Source organism: Pan paniscus, chromosome 5 (assembly GCF_029289425.2).
Source record: "Pan paniscus chromosome 5, NHGRI_mPanPan1-v2.0_pri, whole genome shotgun sequence".
Taxonomy (NCBI): domain Eukaryota; kingdom Metazoa; phylum Chordata; class Mammalia; order Primates; family Hominidae; genus Pan; species Pan paniscus.
This window is the reverse complement of record NC_073254.2, coordinates 67619935-67629226: the sequence shown is the minus strand read 5'-3', so window position 1 is coordinate 67629226 and position 9292 is coordinate 67619935. Positions and strand designations below refer to the sequence as shown.

At 43.2% G+C, this 9292-nt stretch overlaps 1 non-coding gene across 1 annotated transcript; it reads left to right on the top strand.

Moving 5' to 3' along the window:
* Nucleotides 1–4597: 4597 nt before the first annotated feature.
* On the top strand, nucleotides 4598–4701 carry LOC112440185 (U6 spliceosomal RNA). Its single transcript, XR_003028373.1, has one exon. It is a non-coding gene; the product is annotated as a U6 spliceosomal RNA (small nuclear RNA).
* The last annotated feature ends 4591 nt before the right edge of the window (nucleotides 4702–9292 follow it).

Sequence of the window (9292 nt, the reverse complement as noted above, 5' to 3'; positions counted from 1 at the left end):
ATAGCATGATCATGGCTCCTTGCAGCCCCAACCTCCTAGGCTCATGTGATCCTCCCACCTCAGCCTCCCAAGTAGCTGGTACCACAGGCACGTGCCACCACATCCAGCTAACTTTTTGTAGTTTTTATAGAGACGGGGTCTTGCTATGTTGCCCAGTCCGGTCTCAACTGCTGGACTCAAGTGATCCTCCTGCCTCAGCCTCCTGAAGTGCTGGGATTATAGGTGTGAGCCACCACACCTGGCCTATTTGCCTTTCTTCACAAGTATGCAACGGAGTTTCCAGAAGCTATGGGACATGTGATATTTGTAACAGATTGAATGCAGAAGGAGATGGAAGATATCCAACTGTCTTCTAATAGGTCAGACATTCAAGAGATTTCACAAATATGTTAAACATTGTTACTCTTCTCATTAATTCTTTTGGAGATAAAATATTTTCCAGAAAAATGTTATCTATGTTAAAATGTAATGTGTTGTTACTATTGTTTTAATTAATTAATAATCTAAAATCTGTTAAAATTTTTTCTTTTTTCTTTTCTTTTCTTTTTTTTTTTTGAGACAGAGTCTCGCTCTGTCACCCAGGCTGGAGTGCAGTGGCGCGATCTCAGCTCACTGCAAACTCTACCTCCCAGGGTTCAAGCAATTCTCTGCCTCAGCCTCCGAAGTAGCTGGAATTTCAGGCGTACACCACCCACGCCTGGCTAATTTTTGTATTTTTAGTAGAGACAGGGTTTCACCATGTCAGTCAGGCTGGTCTTGAACTCTTTTCCTTAGGTGATCCACCCATCTCTGCCTCCCAGAGTGCTGGGATTACAGGCGTGAGCCACTGCACCCGGCCTAAAACTTTTTTTAATTCTAATTTTTGATATGGTACATATTGTCAGATATAACCACATAGGCAAAGTTCTTTGAGGCTCTCAAAGCCTTTTAAGAGTGTAAACTGATCTTGAGACCAAAAAAATTAAGCACTGCTGCTATAAGGTACCATATAAATAGTACATATTTTTACTTTGTACCATTGATTTTTTAAAAAGTATCACATTATTAAAAAGGGTGCATGCTTCTTATAGAAAATTTAGAAAATTACAGAGAAATATAAAAAAGGAAATAAACATTTTTATCTGTAATCCCATCATGCAAATAACAAGATATTTTTGTTTTTGTTTTTTTTTAGATGGAGTCTTACTCTGTTGCCCAGGCTGGAGTGCAGTGGTATGATCTCGGTTCACTGCAACTTCTGCCTCCTGGGTTCAAGCAATTCTCTTGCCTAGGCCTCCCAAGTAGCTGGGATTACAGGTGCATGTCACCACACCCAGCTAATTTTGTATTTTTAGTAGAGACAGGGTTTTGCTGTGTTGGCCAGGCTGGTCTCGAACTCCTGACCTCAAGTGATCTGCCCACGTTGGCCTCCCAAAGTGCTGAGATTGTAGGCATGAGCCACCATGCCCAGCCAATATGCCATTTTTAAAGCATTTTTCTTAGTATTCTTTAATTGTAAACACCTAACCTGTAATTTAACCAGGCTTCAGAGTTTAAATTGGGGTGACATTAGGAGTTTTAGACTGTATTTTGCTGGCTCTAGGATCTACCTTCAGGACCTCATCTCTGTTCCAGGTATTTTAAATTTTGTCTTCAGTGGATATCTCCTATGTGCTCGTCAATGAGCCTTCTCAGTTACCACATAGCATCCACCCTTTTCTTCTACTGTTGTAGCCCTCTTTGGTGATGTTGGTTGCTAAGGTCTCAATGGCCTGCCAAAGGAGATACCTCGGTTGCCCTTGGTGATGCCATCTCCTATGGGCTGTGCTGGGCACCTCCACTGATGATAGGTAGGAGCTTGGACTATGGGAATGGTGGGGTCTATTGGAATCAGTCTTGGGTGTCCCAAAGCCTTGCTGTGGGCAGGGCCTCCCTCCCATTGATAGAAGTTTTGTCATATAGGTATTGATAGTGTGCAGTTTCACCGAAAACATCTCTATTTCCTTGTCTTCCTCCCTTTGATTCTTGTGTCTTTCTAGTCCGGAGATAGGAGCCCATGGAAGGCAGGAGATGGGGCAGTTTGTACTCAGAGCACTGAATATCATCGGAAACAGCCCTCTCCTTTGATGATCAGGGCTTAATATTTTAGTACTTAGAGCTGGGTGCAGTGGCTCACGCCTGTAATCCTGGCACTTTGGGTGGCAGACAAGGGTGACCTGATCACTTGAGGTCAGGAGTTTGAAACCAGCCTGGCCAACATGGTGAAACCTCATCTCTACTAAAAATTAAAAAAAATTAGCTGGACGTGGTGGCAGTTGCCTGTAATCCCAGCTACTTGGGAGGCTGAGGCAGGAGAATTGTTTGAACCCAGGAGGTGGAGGTTGCAGTGAGCCAAGGTCGCACCACTGCACTCCAGCCTCGGCAACAGAGTGAGATTCTGTCTCAAAAAAAAAAAAAATTTAGTACTTAGTACTTTATGGCACCAGTTCTCAAACTTTTCCTTTTTTGGTCTCAGGACCAGTTTTTACTATTAAAAATTCATGTGGACCTCAAAAGGCTTTTACTTATATGGCTATCTCTATGTTTAGCATGTTAGAAATTAGAAAAAAATAATTTGAAATATTAATTTACCTCAAGTAAGAGTAACAACCCATTTTATATATATATGTATATATGTATATATATTGTTTTTGTTTTGTTTTGTTTTGTTTTTTGAGATGGAGTTTCGCTCTTATTGCACAGGCTGGAGTGCAATGGCGCGATCTCGGCTCACTGCAAACTCCGCCCCCTGGGCTTAAGCGATTCTCCTGCCTCAGCTTCCCGAGTAGCTGATATTACAGGCACGTGCCACCATGCTCAGCTAATTTTGTATTTTTAGTAGAGATGGGGTTTCTCCATGTTGGTCAGGCTGGTCTCGAACTGCCAACCTCAGGTGATCCACCCACCTTGGCCTCCCAAAGTGCTGGGATTATAGGCGTGAGCCACTGCGCCCAGCTCAACCCATTATATTTTAGCATAAATAATATTTGTATGAAAAATAGCCAGGGTGGGGTAGCTTACTGCCTCATGGAAATGGTAGGATCACATTCCAGCTTTGTTTGGTCATGGTTTTTAAGTTTTAAAAAGTTGTTGTTGATTGCCCAGTTTGTAAAATTATTTAAGAAATGGAATCAATTCTGCTTTTAGCTGCATTTTTATTAACTTATAGGACACCCCATTTTTTGCCTTTTAGCACAAAACAAAAGGATAGCCAAGTATTTACAGGAAATTGGAAATAATCTACCACTGTGAATTTGGGAGCTTGTTTTTTATGTTTTCCTTTTTTGGGGTTGACTCTTGGGTTCATGGTTCATGATTCTGATGTTGCATATACATATGTTAGTCATAGTTTCTATTGGTAAAACAGTTTTCAAGTCTTATAATTACGTATTTTAAAGTTTCACAATATTTTCCAAAGAGGACCGTGACATCCAGGAACATTCCCACAATCATCTAGGGATTTTAACAGTCATCCAGGCTTGTCTTGTCTGCCCAGAGATTTAGAAAGAGAACACTTCTTGTTTCTCAGAACAGATACAGCTCAGAATCCAATTTAAGATGATGCAGTTTGGTCTTGAGCACTGAAGTAAATTATACAGAACTTGTAGAAACTCCGCATGAGAGCCACGAATGGCTTCCAAACTGAGAAACCCTAAAGGAAAAATTCAAAGTTCAGTTTTACACAACACAGAAAAGTGATTTGATTACCTGCTTTAGCAACTGCGCATGCTGGGTAGGTGTAAACTGAGGCCTACAATGACTATTCCCTGTGTCCTGCACATTGATTCCAGTGAGACACGACAGAAAAGTTTCCAATTTTAAGCAGTGTCAGAGAAGTCACTTTTGATGCCCACTTCACTTTCATTGAAGTATCAATGAAAAGGAGAGTGTTTTACTTTGAAATCTGGGTGAGATGTAGGCTTACCTAGATTAGGAGGGTGAGAAGTGTGTTAGTAGATCTCTCATAGGGGTAAGTTGGAGATACCCAATTCCAAGGAATGAAAGCATAAAAGATATTTGTTGGGTCACATAACTGGAACAGAGAGGATTGGAGCTGGCCTCGGGCTTGGCTATGTTCAGTGCTCCCTCCTTCCTTCCTTTTTCCGTCGCTCATCTCTTGTCTCCATTCTCTCAGATTCTGCCATGTGCAGCAGAGATGACCATCAGCAAGACTGAGGTCAGGCTTACAATTTGGCATCTGAGATGAAAGAGCAATTCCTCCACCTCTAATTTGGAAAATTCCAGGGAAAGACTGAATAGGTCAGGCTCTATGTCAGAAGGGACAGAACGTTCTAATGGACAGCCTTGGGGGAAAGGCAATTTCCTAAAAAATGGTGAGGTAAGGAGGCAGGGGAATGTTGACACCAGAAGGGATCAGAATGTTAGATAGACATACTCTCCCACGAAGGAAATGACTTTTAACATCATTCTTCTCCAGTTCATATTTTTCCTTTGACCTATGTCAATTTGCTGATGCCAAAAGTTTGGTTACACCACCTTGTAAACATCAAGCTACTTTACCTCTCTGTGCCTCGGTTTCCTTATACTAATTTCATACTTATATAGCTTAATAATACCAGTACTCCCTTTAGCACATACGCTAAAATTGGAATGATATGGAGAAGGTTAGCATGGCTTCTGTACAAGGATGGCATGCAAGTCAGTGAAGCATTCCATATATTTCTTAATATATTCAGTAGCAGAGTACGATGACTATAGTTAATAACAATGTATTGTATGTTGCAAAATAGCTAGAAGAGAGGACTTGAAATACTCCCAACATGTGAAACAGTAAATACTCAAGGTGAGGGACACCCCAAATTCTCTGACTTGATCATTACACATTCTATGCATGTAGCCAAAATATCATATGTACCCAGCAAATATGTACAACAACTAAAAATTTATATTAATTTCATGAAGTGGTTGTGAGAACTAAATGTTTGGAAAAATGCCGGATACACAATAAATGATAAATAAAAGTCCACAATAGAACGGCTGGGCACAGTGGCTCACGCTTGTAATCCCAGCACTTTGGGAGGCTGAGGTGGGTGGATCACCTGAGGTCAGGAGTTCGAGACCAGCCTGGACAACATGACGAATCCCCATCTCTACTAAATATACAAAAATTAGCTGGGCGTGGTGGCATGCGCCTGTAGCCCCAGCTACTCAGGAGGCTGAGGCACAAGAATCGCTTGAACCCGGGAGACGGAGGTTGCAGTGAGCCGAGATTGCGCCACTGCACTCCAGCCTGAGTGACAGAGCAAGACACTGTCTTGAAAAAAAAAAAAAAAAAGTCCACAGTAGAACTGGGCAAATGGCTGAAACTAGATAGGGTAGATACCAGAAGGATAGAACTGTAAGTGTAGAAGTTCATCCATTAGGTAGAACAAGGTATCTTGTAGGCTGTGAATTGGAAACCGCAGGCAATAGTCTAGGCAAACTTGTCAGCCCTGAGAGTCTGGCATGGTCACCCCAAACCAAAGGCAGCACAATACTGCTCCCTCCCTGGTTCCCGAACATGTAGAAATATGAAGGTGTGGGTTATGGTTGATATTGTGACTGGGATGTTGCTGGCATCTTGCGTCTGGGAATTCTGTGCATGGGACAGTCTGACCCAAATAATTATCCTGCTTAAAATGCCTAAAGCACCACTATTGATGAAAAAAAAACCAGAATGATCTCAATAGGCAGGCCTCAGAGTGTCAGGGAATGCAAGAGTAGAGATACTGAGAAATCCAATCATTAGTGGTTGAGGTCAGTTACCAAGTAATAGGGCCTCTAGCCACCTGGCTTAAGGCAGGATTCCTGTCTCTAGGGGAGGAGGCACAGGGTGGAAAGAGTGACGTAGAACTCAGATTTTATAGGAGTGGAGACAAAGACTCCAGATGCTGAACACATAGGGCTCTTCATGCAGTACCGTGGTCAACAGGCATGTCTCTGAGTTCTACCCCAGCTCTGCTACTTACATTTCTGTGTAAAGCTATTTGTCTGAGCTTTGATCTCCTTCTCCACAAAGGAGGCATAATAAAAATAGTACCTATCTGATAGGGATGCTGTATGGATCAAGAGTGATAATACAGACAGGTGATTAAGCATGGCGCCTGATTCATTGTAAATGTGCAGTCAAGGGAAGCTACTATGATTATTGTTATTAATAACAATGACAGAGATCCAATTAGGAGAATTTGGCCAGGCAAGGTGGCTCACGCCTATAATCTCAGCACTTTGGGAGGCTGAGGCAGTGGATCACTGGATCCCAGGAGTTCGAGCCCAGCCTGGCAACACAGAGAGACCCTGTCTCTACAAAAAGTTTTTAAAATTAGCTGAGTGTGGTAGCATGTGCCTGTGGTCCCAGCTACTTGGGAGGCTGAGGTGGGAGGATAGGTTGAGCCTGGGAAGAGGAGGCTACAGTGAGCTGAGATTGTGCCACTGCACTCCAGTCTGGGCGATAGAGCAAGACCCTGTGTCAAAAAACAAAACAAAACAAAAACAATTAGGAGAATTTGGGTAATAAGTTGGGACCTTGGCCTTAACAAAGCAAAAATACCCTTACTAGTCTGGACATCATGTCACACCTCTATCAGAGTGTGGAGGCAGAGCTTCTCAGCGCCCTCCTGTGTCCGAGTAGGGTTGGTGCTTGGGACAAGGATGGCTGTGATGCTGCAGCTGGAAACTCAGCAAGTCTTTCTATGAGGAGAGGGAAAGTAGAAGATCCCAACTTGGCCGTGAAAGAACTAGCAGCCTCACTGGGGAGCCAGAACCAACACTCATCAACAATGAAAAGCAATAGCCTGATGTGGTGGCGGGCACCTGGGGTCCCAGCTGCTTGGGAGGCTCAGTGGGGAGAATGACTTGAACCTAGGAGTTTGAGTCTACCCTGGACCACACAGGGAAACCCTATCTCCAAAAAAAGCAAAACAAAACCAATCAACCAAACAAACAAAACAAAACAACTAAAGGCAATAGCACGTAAAATAGGATTGCAAATAAAAATAATATCTTTTGTTCTATATGGGAACAAAAAGATATGGGAAAACAAAAGTTTGAAAGGACACGCCTGACATGTTAACAGTGGAAACCTATGGGAGATGAGAATATGACTTTTTTAAAAATCATGAATTTATTTTGTAATTTAAAAACACTGTTAGATCCAAGTGATACAAGACAGCATATAATTCACAGTTAAGAGTTCAACATGGCCAGGCACCGTGGCTCATACCTGTAGTTCCGGCACTTTGGGAGGCCAAGGCAGGCTATTTCTTGAGCCCAGGAATTCAAGACCAGCCTAGACAACATGGTGAAGTCCCATCTTTACAAAAAATACAAAAATTAGCGGGACGTGGTGGTGAGCACCTGTAGCCCCAGCTACTTGGGATGCTGAGACGGGAGGATCACTTGAGCCCAGGAAAGCGAGACCATAGTGAGCCATAATCACACCACTGCACTCCAGCCTGGGTGACAGAGTGAGACCTTGTCTCAAAGAAGAAACAAAAGAGCATCACAGAAATGAGGAATCATGTGTTCTTGAATAGTGTGGGAAGCTCTCATAAGGAGGTGGCATTTTGGGGATCCTGAAGGGTAGACAGGGTTCAGATATATGGATGTGAAAAATACACTAGAGAATAGACTTACCTAAGTAAGTGAATAAGCACGACAGGTGTGCCAGTGATTGACTTATTGCCTGTCGACACTAAATCCACTCTTTACTCCGCTTGTGATTCTGGAGCTAGATCCTGTAGACATCCTCTTTCACCAGCTGGCATAATTTTAGGCTTTGTCCTGATACAATGTATCTGATGGATGGAGAAATGTCCTCCTGACCAACAAAGGGATTACAGAGCGGAGACCAAGACTGGCCAGATAAAGTACAATAAGATCAAGCAGGGTTGGCCAGGCGTGGTGGCTAACGCCTGTAATCCCAGCACTTTGGGAGGCCGAGGCGGGTGGATCACCTGAGTTCGGGAATTCAAGACTAGCCTGACCAACATGGAGAAACCCCATCTCTACTAAAAATACAAAATTAGCCGAGCGTGGTGGTGTGCGCCTGTAATCCCAGCTACTCAGGAGGCTGAGGCAGGAGAATCGCCTGAACTCGGGAGGCAGAGGTTGTGGTGAGCCGAGATAGTGCGATTACACTCCAGCCTGGGCAACAAGAGCAAAACTCCGTTTCGAAAAAAAAAAAAAAAGATGAAGCAGGGTCTTAAACTTCAGGCAGGAAAGGAATTTGTTCATGAACTGAAAGACGAATGAGAAATCTATTAGGGGCCGCCGAATGCAACTATGAGGCTTTCCAAGCCTTTTGCCTTCTAGCCTTCTCATCTCTGCCTCCTAAGCCTCATCCTTGAAAGTCTGGACCTTCCTGACAGGTACTGATCCCTCGTCATGTTGTCCAGGATATTGTCACTCCCCGAAACACCCTCTTCCAGTCCTTCACGCCTTGATAAATATCTATTTGTCCTTCAAAAGGCTCATCGAGCATTATTTTGGTGGGTTTCCTTTGGTTCTCCTCCCTCCAGCTTAATAGCCTTCTCATTTATATCACTTTTATTCTATACATCAAATTAAATCGGCCTTATTTAGTAGCTTTAATCATCTTTTCTACTAGAATGAACTTCTTAATGGCTTTCATTCTCTCTTGTGTTGCCAAGGCCTGGCAGACTACCTAGAACAAAACATATGAACTGAACTGATTTAGGCTGTACTGCGGATGTCTCTAAAAGGAAGAATAGCACTGAGGGTATCTCTAGAAGAAATAATTGGTTTTTGTTTGTTCTTTTTTTGTTGTTTTGTTTTGTTTTGTTTTTGTTTTTTTGAGATGGAGCCTCGCTCTGTCACCCAGGCTTGACTGCAGTGACGCAATCTCAGCTCACGCAACCTCCGCTTCCCGGGTTCAAGCAATTCTCTGCCTCAGTCTCCCAAATAGCTGGGATTACAGGCGCTCGCCACCACACCTGGCTAATTTTTGTATTTCTAGTAGAGACGGGGTTTCACCATCTTGGCCAGGCTGGTTTTGAACTCCCAACCTTGTGATCCGCCCACATCGGCCTCCCAAAGTGCTAGGATTACAGGTGTGAGCCACCACGCCCGGCCAAGAATTGTATATTTTTAGGGGATCAGAACACTTAGAATTAGTGGGACATTATTGCTAGGGTTAAGATAGCATTTCAGTATTTCTGGTATAGAGGATGTTGGCTATCCACTGTCTATTCCAGTAAATTTCCTCACCATAATATCTCTCTATCTCTGTCTGTCTGTCTTCTCTCTCTTGCAC